Below are 23,176 nucleotides of genomic sequence, written 5' to 3' on the forward strand. Positions count from 1 at the left end.
GGCTTACAACAACAACAACATAAATAAATTTCATAGTTTCTGTGAATCAGGAATCTAGGCATGGCTAAGCTGGCTCTTCTGACCCAGGGACTCTCAAAAGCCTGCAATCAAGATATCTGCTAGGGCTGCAGTCTTCTGGAGGCTTAAATGTGGAGGAGCCACTTCCCAGCTCACTAACGTCTGTGCCCTACAAGCTGTAGAGTCCCCACAGGCTGATGGTTGGAGACGTCAGTTTCGTCCCTTGTTGCTTTCTCCAAAGGGGTTCTCACAGCAAGACATTTTGCTTCCCCCCGAGTCAGAGCTCTGAGAAAAAGCAAGGGCATTGCTAGCAAAACAGAAGGCATAATATTTTTGTAACCTAATCTCAAAAGTGACACTCCATCACTTCTATGATGATCTATTCCTTTGAAGCATGTCCTGAGGTCCAGCCCACACTGAAGGGGAGGGGATTTTACAAGAGCAAAGATTTCAGGAAGTGGTAATCACTGGAAGGTGAAGAAATGGGTTATTCTGACTTGAACCTTCCAAATGCCTTCACTGTTGAGATAGTATTTTAACCAGACTTTGAAGAATATAGCTTTTGAGGTAAAGGGAGATTTCATAAGAAAATAAACATCAGAAAAAGTGTACCTACATGAATAAAGGCACAGAGAAATTAAAGTTCTGGGATTCATTCATTTCAGTGACATTATAGACAGACTAGCATATGCTAGAGTAATAATCTGGTCAGGCTAGAGTACAGGTCAAGTCTTATGTCTTATCTGACTCTTAGCAGAAAGACCATTAACTCAGCATTATTATTGCTGCTAAGTGATGCTACATTATTATATTTTCTAGTAAGTGTATGTCAAACTTCATTATAGAATCATGGGACTGGAGAGCATTATAAGGAGTCATATATCTTATCTCTGTTTATGGAAAAAGCATGAGTTTCACTATCTGAAATACCTGAATCCCATCTGGGCCACTTATCAGCCCTTGCCCAAGTCACTTAACTTTGCTAAATCCAAGTGTCCATAGCTAGAAAATGGAGCAATTATAATTACATCAAACTGCTGTTGGAAGGATTAAAAGAGATAACATTTGTGAAAACACATAGCTTGATGCCTGGTGTATAATAGACATTCAATAATCTTTGCCTGGCTTGCATTGCTTTTTTTTTCTGTACTTTGCCCTTTTTCATCCTGTCTTCATTTTAAAATTCTATCATATTGTTAAAAAAAAATGTGATTACCAAGTTTTTTGAAAAGGCTGCAAGGAAGTTTAGCCATTTTATATCACTCCAAGTCTTTGACATCTTGGCTTATCCTACAGGCAGAACTATAAAATTATAACAAAATTAACCAGAAAATTAACCTTTCATCTATTATATTTAGTTAGTATATTCCACATAATACACACTCAACAGATGCTTCTTAATTGAATGATTTTTCACCTTGTAGTCAAAAGTAATACAAATCCTCTGAAAGGTAAAACTAACACCATTTATTATACAAACTCTAAAGAACTATAATAAGTACTAAGCAAACAGATGACTAGTATAAATGACCTAAGTTCTCTGTGTTTGTAAGAAAGACATTTAATACCTAGGCTAATTATAGATACAGCACTGCCTGACACATTGTAATTTATGCTTTTATTTTGATTTCTTCTTACTTAAGGAAATTAAGTCCCTTTGCAGGCGGTATTCCATGCATCCGAGGCTGTTATGCAAACTATAGCTATGCCTACTTTCAATATTTAAAAATTATCTCAGCAACAATGTTAGCTTTAACCGGCACCTTCTTTAGGGAAGAAAAATTGAAGTTGCTGCCTGTGTTCATTAGCAGTGAAAGAGAGGAAACAAAATATATCAAGAAGTGTAACAGACCCAAACTCTTCTTGTCTAGTCTCATTATTTCATACAAAACATACCTGCTCATTTAACATATTTGAATATATGGCTTATTCACAAGTTAAATAATCTCTTGTAGTCCTGGATCCATCTAACTTATAGTAACGATTCTATAATTTGTTATACATCACATCACCCTCTCTTATTAAAGGTTATATGACATTATCTACTTAACCATTATAGGTTTTATTTGATTTCTGTCTTAATTTGATATATAGAGTAGGAATATAGTACTCAAGGTTCATCATTCAAAATTGTGACTTTTGGGGAGCAACTCTAAAAGTCTTTGCAATTTTACTGAAGTTTTAATATGAATTATATAATATTTAAGGGTGATATGCAGAAGGATTACTTAAATAATGAGCAAATCCTATTGAATATCCAACACACAAACCTCAAATGTGGCTTTCTTCTAGTTAATATCACTTCTCCAGTCATTCCAGTGAAGTGGTCAAAAAATATTTAGAGGAAAAAAAAAAAAGTGACAAAAAAAAAAAAAAAAAAAAAAAAAAAAAAAACTTAGTAAAAATAGAAAAGGCAGTTAATTTATGAATAACAAAACATACAGAGCATATAGCTTTAATGGAAATATGAATTGTAGCAGAATAGGCCGAGCATCTTTACAAGTGTTTCTAGTGTGTGAACTGGAGGACATTTCATATTGTATTGGGTATATCTAAAATATTAAGTATTTTCTAACTAGACAAATTATAGATTCTGAATTATAGAAATTGTCTTTTTTAAAATGTTTCCTTCATGGCCAAAAAGCTTAATTACAAAGCAAAAGCTTTTTATACAAGCCAGAATTCTATGAGACTTGAGACATTTTTTGCTCCTTTAGGTGATATACCTGTTTGGGAAGTCCAAGCAAGAGATGGCAAGACAGAATTAGATTCAGAAAAAAATTATTAGAAGGAAATGCCTCTGAAGGCGCATGGGGAGAGAAAGCCGAGACAGGCAAAAAAAGTCTTTAGGTGACAAATAGGATGTCACAACTGTGAAAATTGTAATGGAAGGAAGGGAGTTTGGGTAGGAAGAGCCCTGACTGCAGTACGCTGTGAGAATATCTCAGCCAGACCACTGGGTAGCCCCAAGGAAAATATTGCCCCTAAATGAGAACATGCTAGGCAAGAATGGACTAGCTCTACTGCCTTCTTCAAGGTCAGTCGCTGAGTGGGAGCAGCCTTGGGATAGTATGATTTTAGCGTGAACTCTACAGGACATCTTGAGATTGCAGACTTGGTGGCTGTCAACTAATGGTTGATTATTTATACCAGCTTATTTTAAATTATTTTTTTCAATTATTTTTTTCATGAAGGGAGATCTGAGGGCCACCCCTCCCCCCCCCACATAGCAGCCACAGTCTGTCTCTTATGCTGCACAGACTCACTTCTCCATATAAATGATGGAGAATAATTTCTCCATGGTTGCTGTGGGCTTCTCTTCCTGAGAGGAAACATTGAAGAAGGAAGAAAGTGGAATGAACCACATTTCCTGTCACTGCAGTTTAATTTCAGAGCAGCAACTGATATTATCATCTCTCTGCTCCACTATCTATTCTAAAGTTCCTCACCCTCTGCAGGTCTTGGTGGGTTGGTAGATAGTGTAACCCAATCCCTTATCCCTGAGTGATCTTAGTTCCTAGAAATTATACGTATCTCAGGCTGCATGTGTCCACTGAAAGTTACAGTTGGGCAACAAATAACCAAGTGGATCATTTGGATTTCTTACATGGTTCTCCATGCCTGCGTTGTGTAGTATGAGCCATCCTACTATCTCTTGCTAATCAATTACCCCTGCCAAAATGGCAACTTGTCCACTAAAGAACTCCAAGTGTCTTGACGGCAGCTCATAGTTTAATGACATCTTGCTTTGGTCCCTGAAAAAAAGTATTCCCTCTTTAGGCCCACTCCCTCTAATCCAGAAGAATCTAACACTGAGAAAGTGTGAAGTACCAAGCAATTAGTCCCCCAGTAGGTGATGTGAAAATAAGCCACAGGATCATTTGATGATTATGTCCCACATTCAAGAGTGTATGACTGGAATTGGCAGTTGATGCCATCCCCATCACTCCCCTGGCTATCAGGAAGGGCAGCCCTGTGTTCACCTCTTCCACCATCAGTGTTAACCTGCATAGAAGAGTCACCACTGAAGCTCTTGGTAATTTGGGTGCTCCTTTCACCAGTGCATTTATGATGGACTGGATGAATTACATGTCCTCTGGACCTTCCTAGAAAAGAAAATAATCATCTAGTACATCTTCTAGACTCATATAATATGTCCATTCCGGCATTCCCAGGTCTATGAGCCTTTTTGCTCATTCCTTTTTTTGTCTTACAAGGAAAATCAGGTACTCACACTTCACCAAGCATTGGCCATTGTTTTCTCGGGGCTTCTCAAGGCCATGCCACCAGTGAATTTGCCCATTCCCTATGGTCTTTTACAGGGCCTTAAAGCCCATGTCCTAAGAAAGTGTCCACAAGTCAACAAATTCAGTCATACATCCTGTCTCTCCTTAATCAATACCCCTTGAAATTCAATCCCAGGAGTTCTCTTCTGGCTCTGGAAGGTATATGTTAGCAAATTCCTGCAGCTTCTTTGGGTTGTAATCTATTTTCATACTTCTCAGGCCTAGCATATCCCCAGCCTATGTGCACTGATATGTAACCCTAGTTACTGGCCTGACTTATGGGAGATGAAGCAGCAGCAGCTCTTGAGGGCAATTCCTGTTGCCTTAAGGAGACAGAGGGCTCTGTAATGCCTTCCTATAGTGGGGGAACAAATAGGGGAAGTACTATTTGAAAGAGTTGGGTAACATCTTCAGGCACAAATGGTTCAGGTGAGTCTGTAAAGCCAGGCTTTTCAAGGGCTTCCTTCCCAGGTGTTCCCATTGCGTGTTTCAGAGTTCAAGGTTTTCGACATCATTTTGAATCCTTAGCATAACAGATCTGCCAGGCTTGAGAGTGTACACGTCTTGGGAGCTCTGTGCCACCAACTATTAGCCCATGTAGTTTATATCAGCTGTGTCTGCTCTTTCATCGCAGGAAATAATACCGAAGAAGTATCTACCAAAAAGACCCTCTGACCCTTACTTAGCCTTTGACTGTTTATTAACCACTCTCAGTTTCTCATTATCCCTCTGCCTAGTGTCAATACGATTTAATCATAATCATCCCACTCCACTGTCCTTGTAGGCATCTCAGACCTTTCCAGTGTTTGAATCACCTCTCTGGCAAGGGCGTTCATCGCCACCAGGCTTTTTCCCAAGTTGCCAACAGTGTAATCATTTGCAATGAGTCCATGACTTTGGGCCAGGCACCCTCCTTGCCCCACATTTCACCCTGTATGTGGCTCTTCCTGCCATCTGCGCAGTGAGTGATGAGGGTCTCAAAAACTCATCTCAGTCTATGTCCTTGCTATGTATGCACAAAATGAGAAATTTAAATTGTTTTTAAAAACCTTATCTCATTACATACTTTCTCAAACCACTCTTTGTCATTTTTGGGTCCTCCAAGAAGCTGAGATAAAAACAGAATTTGATGTGCAAGATGTTTATTGGGGAAAGTATCCGAGGATGATCAAGAGGAGAGGAGAGGGAAGAGAAGTAGGCGGAGAGAGCCTTCTGATCACTAGGTGAGTCTGACATCACAAAAAAAAAAAAAAAAAAAAAAAAAAAAAAAAGGAAAGGAGTGACGATTGAGTAGAAAGAGACTCACACAGAGTGCCACACTAAGAAAGCCTCAGTCAGACATGAGGAGCCAAGGAACAAAGATGAGCCATTGGAGAAAGTGAAAGCCGGGCATGAATTGTTCGGTTCTGACACCCACTCACATACACAATTTGCTCAGCCATTGGCTTGGAGTAGTCATAGTCAGCATGAACACTGCAGAGGGTCTGAAGGTGCAGCAGCTGGGGGCGGGTTTTCTCTTGAAGAGAAATCTAAGTGTACACTTAAGGTAGTTTGAAATAATGAAAAAAAGAGAAGCATCAGCTCTAGTCTCGAAAAAAAAAGATAAGCGTTTCTGTTCCAGCTCAGTTTCACTAGATTTGTGATTAGTGCAAGTGACATGATATTTATGGAGGTCTGTTTCCTCATGCATAATGCAAAGATAGTATTACCTACTTTACAGGTCTTAATGATTTAACATAAAGTATGTAAAATTATACAGCATGATGAATGACCTATAATCAGTCTTTTAAAGAATTATTTACCTCCTCACTTCTGCATCAAATTCCTCTCAACTACAGACTATTTTATTTGCATTTTAAGTTGGGAATTATATTAGTGTCCTTAAAAACATAAATACAAGAATAAACACTATAAATACATTTTATTTTGTCAACATTTAAGAAATCTAGTTGCTTCAAGTTGATAATCAAATAAATAAACCTACCAATTAGGGCTTTAGCATTTGTTATGGAACATGGTACACATTCCCACTGAGGTTTAATTGTTAAGGTTCGTTTGACATATTTTAATGTTTAGACTGAAATCTTCACTGTTTGGAAATCATTGTACTTCTAGCATTGGCAGAAGACATATAAATCAGCCATAGGCCTTGTCTAGACCACCTATATGTGTGATATTTTCTCTCAGTTTATTGGATAGTTTCAATATAATATCTAATAACTATGTTTGTTGTAAACATGTCTGTTGCCTCAAGCCTGTAAAGAATTGCTTCATGCACTCCATTATGGAGTAACAGATTACAACTATTTGGCAATTTCAGCTCCATTAAAGATTATATGAAGAAAATTCCAACTAATGGCCACCAAACAACTATTTAGTTTCAATCAATAATTTGTTAAATAATTCTGTGTGAGTGAATTTGTTACCAACACAATGAAATGTTTACCTAATTTCTTTCTTTAGGGGTCTACTTTAAAACAACAACAACGGGCCAGGTGCAGTGGCCTATGCCACACAGTACAGGGGCAGGAGTGATGTGGTAATGATGGAATTAATCAAAGTGAGAGAACAAAGAAAGAGATAGTTGGGTAGATAATAGAAGTTTTCCTTAATGAGGTGATTCTTCTTCATCATAAAACATTTTTCTTCTGGGATTTAAAAAAACTTGGTCTGGATATTTTCAGAACCGTGTGTGGATATTGCTAATGTAGCCATAAAACAAGATAAAGTCTAAATAAAACAACACACTTTCAGAATTACTGTGTGGATTGAAAATTGTATCCCTACACTGATCAGATAGAGGATAAATAGGATCAGCCCAATCCCAGCACTTTGGGAGGCCAAGGTGGGAGGATTGCATGGTCAGGAGATGGAGACCATCCTGGCTAACATGATGAAACCCTGTCTCTACTAAAAATACAAAATATTAGCTGGGCGTGGTGGCGGGTGCCTGTAGTCCTAGCTACTTGGGAGGCTGAGGCAGGAGAATAGCGTGAACCTGGGAGGCGGAGCTTGCAGTAAGCAGAGATGGCGCCACTGCACTCCAGCCTGGGTGACAGAGCGAGACTCTGTCTCAAAACAACAACAACAAGGACAACAACGTAATCCTCAGAACAAAGAATAAAGATAATCCCCTAGTGAGCGAATAGACAGTAGATAATGAGCTAGTATTGCTGGAAGACACCTTAGAAATTATGAGTCCAATCCCTTCATTCCACTCATAATCAGAGAGATTAAGTATATTGTTAAAGGTGACTGGGGCAGGAGTGGTAGCAGGTTTTAGACTTGAATTCAGGTCCTGAGATACTTAGACTCGTAAACTTCCCCCTTTATGCATCTGCTATGTAATTAGCATTGTGCTAAGCAACCTGGGGAACACGGAAGGAAGACACATTATTTTCTTCATTTTCCTAAGTTTGACTAATATCAGGTTTTGTGATAAGTCCTCATGAAGATAAAACAGTCAACTAATTAATGTGTTACACTGAGCAAAGAAGGAGGGAAAACAAAGGATATTTATTGATCTCTTATTTCTTGAATGTAATTTTATGTATTTAATCTCTTTTTATCCATAAATTAACTCTCTGAAATGGTTTGTTTCATTTCTCTCACTTAACCAATAAGGTAACTGAGGCTCAGAGGATTATGTGGCTTGTTCAAGGTTATATTGTGTATAAATGCAGATTATCTGTGACTTTAAAGCTCTTACTCCTTCACCACTTCCAGAACAGAGCATCCGATTGACAGAAGTTAGATCAGATTAGAACAATCATCTCTGAACTTTCAGAAGGAATGATGTCACATATACTTACATACATTATAAATGGTAAAAACTAGAGCCCAAACACAGCTCTTTCAATTTCAAATTGCCTTTCTTTTTCTCAAAATAATCCCTCTTCTTATTTTTTCTCCTATTCTTTTCAAATAGAAGTAGTTATCAGTAAGTTTCCCAGTTGCATTTCTCCATCAAATATTATCATGCAAATAAAGTGGGAAAATATGGGAAAAAAGAAAATTCAACTTTCACTGGGGCTTAGAATACAGATAACACACACACAAACACAGGCACACACATCATTGGTTGGTTAGGTCAATGGATCTACCTAATTCGTTGCTGGCATGGTGTTCTAGGAAGTGAATGAATATTTAATAGTTTTGGAACTACAGTCTTCATTTGGTTGTGACGAGTGAGAGAAGATCAATGCCTGGTGCTGTATATCAGCATCTTGTACAAATCTTGTAGGACTGATGTTTGCTCTGTGTATTTATTTGTGCTATAATATTATTTAGTATATAATTGCTCTGAGAATAGAATTGTCTCCTATAAGCAAGTGTTTATAGACACCTAAACGATGAGAATATTCCCAGAACAGGTCACCCAGAATATTCCCAGAACACAACTCTTCAGGCAGGCTATAGGTCTTAGAGGAAAGACCTTAAAATAAAATGGGCTCTTAACTGGGGATGTGACTCAGTCTTTGCTGTTACTCTAAGAAGATCAAGACACTCAGGAGATAATTTCTTCACTAAGGCAGCCATAAACTTTAAGGAAACCAAATATAAGTGTAAGATGGTTTAATGATTTTCATGTGTTTATTTATTTTTGTCTTTCTCTGCCATCCATTTAAAAATTTATATCTTGTGGCCAATAAGCATGTGAAAAAACAAGAGCTTAATATCACTGATCATCAGAGAAATGCAAATCAAAACCGCAATGAGATAGCACTCATACCAGTCAGAATGGTACGAGGTAGTCATACCATTAAAAGTCAAAAATAATGAATTTTTTAAAAGTCAAAAATATTAAAAAGTCAAAAACAATGAATGCTGGCAAGACTGCAAAGAAAAGGGAACACTTACACACTGTTGGTTCTAGTGTAAATTAGTCCAACCATTGCGGAAAGCCGTTTGGTGATTCCTCGAAGAGCTAAAAGCAGAACTACCATCCCACCCAGCAATTCCATTACTAGGTAGATACCCAGAAGAATATAAATCATTCTACCATAAAGACACATATGGCCAGGCACAGTGGCTCCAGCCTGTAATCCCAGCACTTTGGGAGGCCAAGGCAGCTTGATCACCTGAGCACAGGATTTTGACACCAGCCTGGGCAACATGGCAAAACCCCATCTCTACCCAAAGTACAAAAAATCAGCCAGGTGAGGTGGTACACTCCTGTGGTCCCAGCTACTCAGGAGGCTGGGGGTGGGAGGGTTACTAGAGCCTGGGAGGCGGGGGTTGCAGTGAGCTGAGATGTGCACTGCACTCCAACCTGGGTGGCAGAGTGAGACCCCATCTCAGGAAAAAAAAAAAAGACACATGCAAGCAAATTTTCCTTGCAGCACTATTCACGATAGCAAACAAATTGAATCAGCCTAAATGTCCGTCAATAAGAGATTAGATAAGAAAATGTGGTACATATCAACTGTGGAATACTATGTAGCCATAAAAAAGAATTAAATCATGTGTTTTGCAGGGACATAGATGGGAGGTGAAAGCTATTATCTTTAGCAAACTAGCACAGGAACAAAAACCAAATACTGCATATTCTCACTTATAAGTCGGAGCTAAATGATAAGAACTTATGAACACAAACAAGGAAACAACAGATACTGGAGTCTACTTGAGGTGGAGGGTGGGAGGAGGGAGAGGAGCAGAAAAAAATTACTGTTGGGTACTGGGCTTAATACCTGGATGATAAAATAATCTGTATAACAAACCCCCATGACACGTGTTTACCCATGTAAAAATACCTTCACATTTACCCCCTAAACCTAATATAAAAGTTTTAAAAAATCATGTCCTTTTAGGCTAAGAGTAAGCAAAGATCTTCGCTAAACAGCACAATGGGTCAAGACTAGAATATCCAGGAGACACAATACAGGGGCAGGAGTGATGTGGTAATGATGGAATTAATCAAAGTGAGAGAACAAAGAAAGAGATAGTTGGGTAGATAATAGAAGTTTTCCTTAATGAGGTGATTCTTCTTTATCATAAAACATTTTTCTTCCAGGATTTAAAAAAACAGATTCTTGAAGGTGCTTGGTCTGGATATTTTCAGAACCGTGTGTGGATATTGCTAATGTAGCCATAAAACAAGATAAAGTCTAAATGAAACAACACACTTTCAGAATTACTGTGTGGATTGAAAATTGTATCCCTACGCTGATCAGATAGAGGATAAATAGGATCAGCCCAATTATCTAGTCTCCAAAATAGTAAATTAAAATGTTTGAATGTTTTAAGAACTTGTTATTGTCTCAAATATGATTTTTAATCATTCAGTACATTCATTTTAATTCTGACTCATAAATTGTATGCTTTTTAGTTAGCATCCCATTCTGTTTGAATCTTTGTATTTGTATTTCTGAACAATAATTGCAGTGCTAAACAATTACGTTAGTTTTCAAAGACAGAGATCTTCTCATGAGTAATTCAAGCACACAAAGTCAAGTATTTTTACAGTGGGTTAGGATTAATTTTGTGGTGTTGCCCTAGCATACTCTGTGGATTTAATTATTATTAATCTGGATAAAGTTTAAACTTAAAAACATTAATTTAACTCACCAGGTCTCCTGGCTCATTAATCTCCTCAATAATGCCACTTAGGATAAAATGGCTCATCAAACAGTAGTGATTCAATCATAAATATGTGGCAGTAGAATAGCAGCATTGAAGGCTCAGAGGATTCATTTCTCTGCTTTATTTATCTTTAATATTATCAGTCATTGTTGGAAATTTTCCTACTTCATTAAAAAATTATTAATGTGACATTTATATTTTACACACACACACACACACACACACACACACACACATGCCTCTACAGACTGTGGAAAAATGTCAGAGAAGCTCACTTTCCTCAACTTGAGAATAGACATACCACCTGCCCTCCCTGTTTTAGAAAGTGTTTGAGATTGATGGTGCTTGAATGGATAAAGTGTAATAACAATGTAACCTGGTATAATTATTGCTTTTGTTAAGCACTGCCTTGTTTTCTAATCATAAAGATAATTGTTTCAGTTCAAGGATACTTTTGCATATAATAATTCTAGGTGCCAGATATTGTGTTGGTGTGCTTAATACACATTATGCAAACTCCTTACTATAGCTCATCAAGATTTTTGTCATTATTTCTAATTTCATACAAGGAACTCGAAGAGACCAAGTGACCTGCTGACAATCAAATAAGTTGTGGAACCAAGGTTCATAACCAGATCTACTTCTAAAGTGGTTGTTAGTTCCACTGCACTTTTCTGCATTATTCTTCTGCTTGGACATGAGTGTAATTCGTATTCATGCAATTGATTCTCCTGTTTAAAAAATGATATTATATTGCACTATTTTTGTTATGGAATTGGTACTAAAAATAACCACCATTTTATTTCAATATTAATATGTGCTAGCAGCGCTATATATAAATCTTGTCAGCTAAGTCTCAGAGCACTTGGTCCTGACTTTTTTTTGATTGGCCTTGCTTTGATTTTACAGATGGAAAAAACCTGAGTATTGGAGAACTTAGTAATGTATGATGCCTAAATTATACTTACAGATAATAAGATGTGGCAGAAATGGGCTTCAAACTCTGATCTATTTGACTCTGAAGCTCCAACTTTTAATAATCTTATTATGTGAAAGTTTTCTCTAAGCTGAAACATGCCTTGCACACATTAGTTATTATTATAGAACTTTTGATTTTTAATCTCTTGCAGTTTGTAATTAGTCTTTGATTTGAGCTGTTGAAGTGGATATCACCTCATTGGTATGAATTATTTTATCCTAATTTTGCTTTGGCTGTGGTCACATTGACAACTCTTTATGGCAGAGTGATACAGCCCCAGAGAGAGCCAGAACTGCCTGGTAGATCATCCACAAAACCCAGCTACATGGAGAGCCAGTGATTTACAATCTGTAGCAGACACAGAAATGAGAGGATCAGTTGGACTGCAGAGCCTATTGAGATATGTACAAGACCTACTTTCACACATGATTTATGTCATTTGGGGCAAACAACAGATAATCTTTCTAAGGCTATGGACCAGACTTTTTTAGACCAGTGAATGATAGCGTCTCAGGATTTATTCCTATAGCTCATTCTTTCTCTTTCTACATTCTGTCTCTAGTTTTTCAGACTTGCTGAGGGAAATATCTCTGGCTTCAGATTTATCATAACAAACAGAACTCGGTAGGAAAGCTGCAGCCAACTGTTTTCTATAAATTAAATGTTTTGATTAGAGACCCCTACAGGATATACGTGTCAGAAAGGCAAAATATACTACTTATGTGAAAGAACATTATTTCTTGCTACAGTTTAAATATGCCAGGCTAGGAAATTGCTTTTAACAGGTAATTCTCTGTTTTATTGTTTTCTTTGGAAACATTAGAATTACTTATTATGGAGATGATAAATCAGTGTGTTGGTTGCAATTTTTAGATGGGAAATTGGAGGAAAGTCTAAAGACAGAGAAAGAAGAGGCTATAATTTCATTTTTTCTACTGGGTCAAAATGAGAATTTTATTATCCTTGGTTCTGAAATAATTTTTAAAAATTGAAAATAAAATAAGGAACATTGAAAATAAATGCATTTCATGATCAAGGTTTTAAAATTTTGACTCCCAATTATTGTTTACCATGCAGATTTACATTTTATTGCCAGAACCCAATCAAATATTGTCTGTTGCTTTCCTTGATTTTTAGTAGAACCGTACTCAGCCATTTTTAACCCTTCGAATTCTAGGGCTTTTTTGCTTATCTGTGGTGGTGGATGTCACGAAAAATATACGCAGTCCTTTTTTCTTTAGCTCATCAGCTATCGTTAGTGTTAGTATATTTTATGTGTGGTCCAAAACAATTCTTCTTCTTCCAGTGTGGCCCAGGGAAGCCAAAAGGTTGGACACCCATACATCTAATTCTTTCTTGAGAGCTGTCAGGGAACTTGCTAAAGGTTCTTTGATTCTTTCTCAGAGAGTCTGCATCTGAGTGACAGCAAGAAAGGTTCATAAAAGGTATATTCATATAAATTGGGGAAATAGATTTTCCTCCTATCGCTGTTTTTTGGTCCAAAATAAGAATTACAATAATATCTGTTTGAATTGGCATAAACTCTGAAGATATCAGTAATAATATTTCAGAGAGTGATTTTATCCCAAATACACATCTTGACAGGACTATTGACATGGAATTAGGTTAATAAGTTTAAAACAATGCCAACACTAACATTAATTCACTGGCAGCCTGGACATCGGTCTGTCCCTTAACACAAAGCAGCAAAATAGAAAAAGGAAGTAAAATTATCTCTCTTTGCTGATGATATGGCTCTAGATCTAAAAAATCCTAAAGACGCCACCAAAAACCTCCTGGACCTGATAAACAACTTCGGTAGTTTCAGGATACAAAATCAATGTATAAAATCAGTAGCATTTCTATACATCAATAACATTCAATTAAATAGCCAAATCAAGAATGCAATCCCATTTACAGTAGCCATACACAAAAAGTAGGAATATATCTAATCAAGAAGGTAAAATATTTTTACAAGGAGAGCTACAAAATATAGCTGAAAGAAATCATAGATGACACAAAGAAATGGAAAAACATTTCATGCTCATGGATTGGAAGAATCAATATTGTTAACATGGCCATGCTGCTCAAAGCAAACTACAGATTCAATGCTATTTATGTTAAATCACAAACATCATTGTTTACAGAATTAGAAAAAAAAAAACTATTCTAAAATTCATAGGGAACCAAAAGAGAGTCCAAATAGCTAAAGCAATTCTAAGCAAAAAGAAAAAAGCTAAATGCATTATATTACCCAATTTCAAACTACAGTACAAGACTACAGTATGCTACAGTTTTAGCATACATACTGAAACAGTATGGTACAGGTACCAAAGTAGACACATAGATCTATAGAACACAATAGAGAACCTAGAAATAAAGTCACACATCTACAACCAACTGCTCTTCAACAAAGTTGATAAAAGTAAACATGGTGAAAGGACTTTCTATTCAAGAGATGGTGCTGGGAAAATTGGCTAACCATATGCAAAAGATTGAAATGGGACCCATACTTCTTACCATATACAAAAATTAACTCAAGATGGATTAAAGGCTTAAATGTAGGACATCAAACTATACAAATCCTAGAGGAAAACCTACATAATACTCTTCAGAACATCAGCAAAGAATTTATGACTAAAAGTCCTCAAAAGCAAATGGAACAAAACCAAAAATTGACAATTGGGACCTAATTAAACTAAAGAGTTTCTGCACACACACAAAAAAGAAACTATCAACAGAGCACACAGGCAACCTACAGAATGCAAGAAACGATTTGTAAACTATGAATCCAGCAAACGACAAATATCTAGAATCTACAAGGAACTTAAGCAAATCAACAAGGACAAACAAAAAACAATAAAACACATAACCCTATTTAAAAGTGAGCAAAGGACATAAACGGATACTTAAAAGAATATATACAAGAAGGTATACAAGCAGTCAAGAAACATGACAAAATTCTCAACATCACTAATCATCAGATAAATGCAAATCTAAAGCTCTGTGACATACCACCTCACACTAGTCAGAATGGCTATCATTAAAAAGTCCAAAAATAACTGATATTACCGTTCCCAGTGGTATTGCACAGAATTCCCTTTGATAGAATAGAAACATCGTGCTTACTTAGAGTTTTACGCTAATATAGTTTCTATGACAGTGACGATACAGAAAATGAGGCTGTCAGAGTTTCAATAAAAAATTATGTTATCTCAATAATCTAGATAGCTATTTTAAATCCTCCTGGATATGAGGTTATATAAAATAACATTTGAATATACAGTATTCCTATATTAATTTAGTTCTATAAAAATTATCAATGCATACATTTTGTTGCTTCTGATCCACTTTGTTTGTTTATTTGTTTGTTTGTTTGTTTAGACGGAGTCTCACTCTGTCACCCAGGCTGGAGTGCAGTAACGTGATATCGGCTCACTGCCACCTCTGTCTCCTGGGTTCGAGCAATTCTCCTGCCTCAGCCTCCCAAGTAGCTGGGTTTACAGGTGCCTGTCACTACGCCGGGCTAATTTTTTATATTTTTAGTAGAGACAGGGTTTTGCCATGTAGGCCAGGCTGGTTTTGAACTGCTGACCTCAGGTGATCTGCCTGCCTCAGCCTCCCAAAATGCTGGGATTACATACATGAGCTACTGCACCCAGCCTGATCCACCTTTTTATATGCAGGTATATGCAAAGCAAATTTGCATTTTCAAAGTCTGCCATCATATTTGATCTCTATTTTTCAAGACTAAAACGATTATTACATCTCAGGAGCTTTGTTGGCTGGCACATCAGGACTTAGATGAGCCATTTAATCTTTAATTATGGGTGTTATAGATTAACATTTTGAAGAATGAAAAAGGATATATATTATCTAAGCTGCTGTTTTCACATTAAAATCAGCATAAGTTTGGACATGTCTTCATATTTAGAAAACCCATTATTTAGGATTATAGGTTTAAAACATGAAAACAGCCACCTTTTACCAAGGAGGATGTTCTGTGATAAACAAATGTTGCTCTTTCTGACAGCTGTGGACATATCAGTGAAGTTGGCCTTGTGTTTGTTTCCTCTAAGCCCTCATGTCTACTGGACATCCAGTGCCCTCATGGCCTCATCATTGAGTAGGGTTCTGAAAGAGTTCCCTACATTGTGGGGGGGGTTCCTTAAATATAGAGATTTCTACCACTCAGGATTCCATCAAAGACTTATTTATTAGAGGCTCTGCTTCCATTGGGCTTTGAAGTCTGCATGATGTTAAGGAGACAACTTGGACTTGGGCGTATAAAGCAACTGGGTTCAAATTCCCACTCAGTTGGCTGGCTGTGTGGCCTTAAGCCAGTTCCTTAACCTCTCTATTTCATCTCCCTCAAAAAGACCGTTTTAATGATGTATTCATACATTCAACAAATGTATGTTTGAGCCCTGTGTTAGTCAGGATTCTCCAGAAAACAGAACCAATGGGATGTATAGAAAGAGAGATAGTCATTTTAAGAAATTGACTTACGTGTTTGTGGGGACTGAGAAGTCCAAAATATGCAAGGTAGGCCTGCAGGCTGGAGACCCAGGGACGAGCTGATGTTGCAGCTCAAGTCAAAAGGCAGTCTGCTGGTAGAATCACTTCTGCCTTGAAAGAGGTCAGTCTTTTTTCTCTTAAGAATGTCAATGAATTGGATGAGGATCACTCATATTGTGGAAAATAAACTGCTCTACTCAAAGTCTACTAACTTAAATGTTAATCTCATCTTTAAAAATATCTGCACAACAACATTTAGACCAGTGTGTTTCACCAAATATCTGGGTACCATGGTCTAACTAAGTTGACACATATGATGAACCATCAGAAACTTCTTCTCTGAGTTGAATACTCTCAAAAGCTCTGAGGGTTGATTAGTTAACAATACAAGACCTAAAATTTGTGGAACTTATATTCTACCAGATGAAGTGAGATAATGAACAGTAAAAAATAGTAAATTAATTAATTAAATGGTAATTTACTATGTGAGAAGCCATATGGAAAAGTAGTGGGGTGGAGGCAGATTAGAAATACGGAGTACAGGGGAGAAAACTTACCTGTGAGAAAAGACAGAAAAGTGGAATAGGAATTGTGGATATCTAGGAAAATGGTGTCCCAGGTAGGGACCACCCGAAATCAATTAACTCATGTAAAACTCCTCGAATAGAATGTCTGGCATATAGCAGGTGGTCATTAAATATGACTTTTTCTATTCTCCTTAGAGACATAAAAGGAGTTTAATAGTACTTAAAGTTATGAAATATTGGAACAGGAAAAATTCCTTGAAATGATCTCATGCAACACCTCATTTTACAAATGAGCAAATGAAATGTTAGGAGTAAAATATCTAACTCAAATTCAAAATTGTTTGTGACAGAATCTTATCTTGTATGTATATCTCTTGACTTCTGAATTCTTCTTTTAGCCATTTAACCACAGATCTTGTAATGCAAGTTCCAAAATCAGATAACACATTTGGATTTTAATATGAACCTTAATGCTTTAACAAGGGTAGAAATGAACATAGGGATTCAAAGGTTGAGATAGATTGAAGGGGAACAAAACCTGACTGGGAAGAGGTGTTAGGATCTCTTTAATCTTCCCCTGCATGGGAGTTGACTGACCATTCAGAAGCCAGGGCAGAAGTGAAGGCTTATTTCTTCTTGCTTTCTTGAGAAAAATATAATTGATGGAATTCATCAACCAATACTCTACAACATGGGAGTGATATACCTCTTTGTAAACAAATATCCATTGACCAGATTTTTCCCAACTTCAGTCAGGAGTAGGTTAGGCTTCTCTTAGGTCTTTTTTTTTTCCACCCAAAATTTAGAGCTTCCCTCAGCTACAAGCTCTGTTTATGAATAAACCCATGGTGGTCCTTTTGCTGATAAATGGAGGGCAACACCAGTGAGCCTCTGCCTGAATACCATTCTGTGTGTCACCACTGGGTCGTAATATACCATAAATAACACTTGCTGTTTGAGAAGCTGGATTGAAGAATTCAAAAGGCATTTTTCAGGCTTACGAACATCAATTAATATTCACCCATCTGTCTCTCTGCACTTGCTGCTTTTCCACTTATGCAAATAAGACTGTCAATTAGTCTGGAGGCTGTCAGGCCATTAAAGAGTCCTCTGTTAAAATATGTTTGCAATGCATACGCTTTTTGTTTTCTTTTCTTAGGAAAGATCTTTAAGAAACTGAAGCTAAAGTACAGAAATATGATCTTCAGTTACATCAGAGTTGATCTCTGCATCCTCAACAAAGATGATAAAGTGTTCTGGGGCAGGACACATTTGAGGTAAAACCTTGGTAAACCTCCAAATCAAAGGAGTGAAAAGGATAGCGTTTAAGGGAAAGGCAGACATGGAATCAAGGGATATACATTAAAAATATGCCTCAGTATCATTATTAAATTACTGATTAATATTATTAAATAATGCATATTAACTAATTGAGTGTGAATATGCTTGTTGACCTCTCACTGTACAATTTCCACATCAGGTCCCTTGAGATCTGTAACCTATTAGTTTTATAGGCATGTCATTATTATTAAATTATAGTTCTAGGTGTCTTAGGGAGACATGAGGTGAAGATGATAATTAGATATAAAACGTGGCCATTCCATTGTTACTATAAAATAGCATCTCTGTTTAATTTTGTCAGTTAACATTTTCATATAATACATATTTCAACATTAATGACAGTTTATGCTCTGATGTGATTTGCTACAATATTCTTAGCTTCCACGTATCACCTAATGAAATTATAGCCTGCAAATGCACAATGCAATAGATTCGACACCATTTAAATGCTTTATCTGATCCCCTTTCTCTCTATGTATTTTCACTTTTTTCCTTCTGATATTTACTTTATCCATAGTATTTAATTTACTAGTCGATGCCATCTCCACAGTCATTAAACTTCCCTACACTACTGGTTACAAAGTAGAGAGTATGATATAAATACATTGACAAGCATTCTTGTCAATAATTCTCTCAGAATTGAGCATACAGGCTTCTTATTTCTTAGACATGGTTGATTAATCATTGATTAACTCTGCTTCCAGAATGCTAAGTTATTTTTTGTACATTTATACCTGAACATCAACCTGTTCCTAAACTCCGTGTAAGCATCTGATTTAGGCTCTGTAGTTCAACTTCCAGATTAAATGGCATCGCTGTTTCTTTCTGAATATAATGCAACAAATTTATTATAGGACCTATTCTCTGTATCTGTGTATGGGAGGGGAAGAGGTAAGTGTTCACTCTGTCTGTGCTCCTGGTTGTCTTAAATCTAGTCAAGATGATATTGCAGTTGACATGAGAATAGTGAGGATATTCTCAGAGTGTAGTTTCAGGCCCAGTGTGTTAACCAGTGTCTTAGCCTGATTGTATCATAAGCTACATATCTTGTCTAAAGCCAGGTTATAAAGGAAGGAAACATCTTCTTTGATAAGGACAAACATAATTTAATAAATAGATGTTCACTCTACGTACATGCAGTATACTTCTTAGCTTCTGAATTCCTGTTTTAGTCATTTAGCCATAGATATTTTAATGCAAGTTTGAAAATCAGGTAACACATTTGGATTTTAATATGAACCTTAATGCTTTAACGAGGGTAGTAAAGAATATAGGAATTCAAAGAGAACACTTGATTTGGAGTCAGAAGTTGGTTCCAGAAATCCTTTCTGTCAATTGCTAACTTTGTGATTTTGTGAAGAGAATTGAACTCTGAGATTCAGCTCTTTGCAGGTGGGTGAGTACAGGGAGTATATGCACGAACACATACATGCAGCCTACTCACATTTTTCTCATTTATTACATAGGGTTGTTGTAAAATGCAAATGAAAACTTAATATGAATATTTTGTTAACCATGAAGCATCATAATAAATTAAGCTGCCATTCATACTCTCTTCACTGCCAATCATGGACCCCTCGTTCTTCCTAGAGCATGTCAAGCATGGGTCTTTCCACTTACTGTTCTTTTTGTGCCTGTAACCACTTCCTAGGGCTGCCATAACAGAGCATCACAAACTGGCTGGCTTAAATAAGAGAAATTTCTTGTCTGGCAGTTCTGGAGGCCAGAAGTTTGAAATAATCAAGGTGTTACCATGGCTGGTTCCTTCTGGGAGCTGTGCAGGAAGGATCTCTTCCAGGCTTATTTGCTTGGCTTACTGATAGCCATCTTATCCCTGTATTTTTCCTCGTCTTCCCTCTATGTGTGATCTGTCTCTGTGTTCTAATTTCTGCCTTATTGTAAGGACATCAGTCGTATTGAATTAGAGCCTACCCTAAAAGGTTTCATTTTAACTTGATTTTCTCAGTAAAGTTGCTGTCTCCAAATAAAGTCACATGCAGAGTTGCTGGGTGTCAAGATACCAACATACATTTTTTGGGAAAGCATAATTCAACCTCAACAGTCCCCGAAATGCTACATGATTCCCTCACTTCTTTCCGATTTTTATTTTCTTCAGTGATTTTTTTTCTGGCCACTCCATTTAAAAACACACCTCTATTCCCCAACCTACATATGCATACTTTCCTTCTTTCCTGCTTTGATCCAGTCAATAGCGTTTACTAATCTTTGGCATACTATTCATTTCACTGATTCTCCGTGTTTATTGCCTGACTCATTCTGGTAGTTTAAAAGCCTTATGGGAATGGAGCGTTGATCCATTTTGTTCAGAGCTCTGTCCAGTCACTAGAACAGTGTCTGGCATGTAGTAGATGCTCAATAAATGTTTGCTGAACGTTATCTTATGTTTTATATATTCTCTGGCCTTTGTGAAATGTGTAAAGATGATACTCTCTGGGAAGTCGAATTTTGATTTAGGTAATATTTCCTCTTTGTATCTCAGTAGGTGACAGCACCCAACATACCTGTAAAGATTGCATTAAACAGCCTACTACTCAACAGCATTCTATGTCCTATAGGGCATTTAAGTTCATTGTGTTATTCAGGTAGAGTTCTGGAAAAGCAAAAGCAATAAGGATTTCAGGCCATGGTATGTTTCATCTTTTTTAAAAAGGTACCCTGAGGTTTATAATATTGGAAATACTCATTTAGGTAGCATTAAAGGCAGGATAAAAAATTTAGGGTCCCAGGCACCAGGTGGTGGTAAAATCAAACAGGTCATTTCCCAGCTCTGATATATTCGCTCAGGGAACTAGAGAGGCTCTGAACTCACTGCCTGTAAGCCTTGCGTACCATGCTGGATTCACTTAGCAACAGGAGTCATTAAAATAATTATGTTTCTCCACCCAGAATTTGGCTTCAAGATCACTTCTAGTACTTTAGCCTTTCAGTGCCATGATTTTAGAAAGAAATGAAAAAAAAGTTTTGGAATTTTTTTTTCTTCAGCTCTTCCCCAGCAAATGAAGCTCATAAAGGTGCCAGTGACAAAATAACATCAGTTATCTGGTGCTCTCAGCTGAATATAGCTGCTGTTATTGTTGGCTGATACGGCCCTGGGGAAAAGGCATTTTAGAAAAACTAAATCTACACATAGCATTACTGTAATAAAGCAACATTTAGCAAAAAATCAACTTTAAGAACACTACGTTAAGGCTGGAAGCCAACTTACAGCAAAGGCTGTGCAAAATCTATTATTTCAATATTATCTATCTGTAACGAACTCAAGTACTGCCAAGGCTAGGTGTGAATTCAAACTATTGCCATTTTCTGGCACAGGCTGCCTAGTATATGAGAAAGAGCTTGGGCTTGTGAGTATAACAATTGCAGCCCAGCCACTTACTGTAGTGTTAGTCAAGTCTCTGAGTTTCAAAATCTCTGTTTTTTCCATCTTTAAAATGGAGCTAACAATATCCTCCCCAGTTATGTGTATGAAAACTAAATTAGATTATTTGGAGAGAATGTGAAGCTAGTTCTATTTCTGCTATTCTGGTGATTGGTGGTATATATTTGCCACTTCCTTAGCCCATCACTATGCCTTATTTCTCCATTTTAGCAAGTATGCATTGCAACTATTTATTTCTGTAGGTTGGGTGACCATGAACACATTAATTAAGCTTTCTGTAATTCAAATTTTTTCATCTGCAAAGTTGAAAATCAATGGCAATGATATTAATGATAAAATGCAACATCCATAGGGTGCATCTATGCAGAAGGCACTGTGCTAAATTTTATCACAACCATGTAAAATTGATCCCAATGTGGCTATATATTCTAGATGATGAAACTGTCTTTCAGAGGTTAAATAGCTTGACCACAGTAATACAGATAGAAGGTGGTAAAAATATAAAGTACCTAGCATAGTATCTGGTAGAGATTCACTGAACTTGGTATTGCTATTATCATTAATATCATCAGTATCATGACCCTTGAATTCATGTCTTCCATAATCTCCTCTACCAATGTGTGGTCTCTGTTAGAACAGGGAGTATGCCAAAAGCATTTTGTTTATTGTTAATTGGCATACTGCATAGACACTCAATAAGTAAATATAGAGAGAAAGAAAGAAGGAAGGAAGGAAGGAAGGAAGGAAGGAAGGAAGGAAGGAAGGAAGGAAGGAAGAAGGAAGGAAGGAAGGAAGGAAGGAAGGAAGGAAGGAAGGAAGGAAGAAGGAAGACTTGGAGAAATAAAATGCACACATATTGCTTTCTTATATATTTGCCATCACATTTCTGACTTGTTGAAAATTTCAAGAGAGCTATTAGTATAGAACACGCTAGGTGTATTAACTATCAGGGTTGGTGCCTGTACAGATGAACTTAATGACAAATTGCTCTATTTTTTAATGACTGACAAAGTTTCCAATGCAAAGCTTCAGCCAGCAAGCATGTAGGTGAACCCTGAATTTTTTTTTTGACATAATTTTGTTGACCAAGACTCTCTACATAGAAACTCTAAAGTTCCATTTACAGAAAGGTATCTCTCCCTCTATTGTCAGGCAATGAAAAATGGCTCTTGGAGGTTAAAGTGAAAGGTGAACTATTGTTTTTTCTGTATATCCTTGTTTATACTTAATATGTGCTTTAACTTATCTAACACAGCAATGGAGGGGTCTTCCTGCTGCTAACATTCCTGAAAGAGTAGGCTAAATATACTTATATCTTGCCTGAACTGCACAAGCTGCGTTCCCTTAACCTATACTTTCCCTTCCAGCTATCAATTTCCTGCCTTTTTAATCCCCTTACTTTTAGGTTTTAAACATTGAAAATGTATTAGATTTTTATAAATTATAGTACATGTTCCGTAAAAAAAGACTCTTTCATAAAATTACAAAGACATGCTTGAAAATAATGGAAGAAGAGTTTCTTTTT

The 23,176-nt window shown here is 36.8% G+C and overlaps 1 protein-coding gene across 3 annotated transcripts in view; it reads left to right on the forward strand.

Moving 5' to 3' along the window:
• The window catches only part of LRRC4C (leucine rich repeat containing 4C), a 1,410,106-nt gene that overhangs the window by 928,114 nt on the left and 458,816 nt on the right, over positions 1-23,176 (forward strand). The gene's annotated exons all lie outside the window — the stretch shown is intronic.

Source organism: Hylobates moloch, unplaced genomic scaffold (genome assembly GCF_009828535.3).
Source record: "Hylobates moloch isolate HMO894 unplaced genomic scaffold, HMol_V3 SCAFFOLD_11, whole genome shotgun sequence".
Lineage (NCBI taxonomy): Eukaryota > Metazoa > Chordata > Mammalia > Primates > Hylobatidae > Hylobates > Hylobates moloch.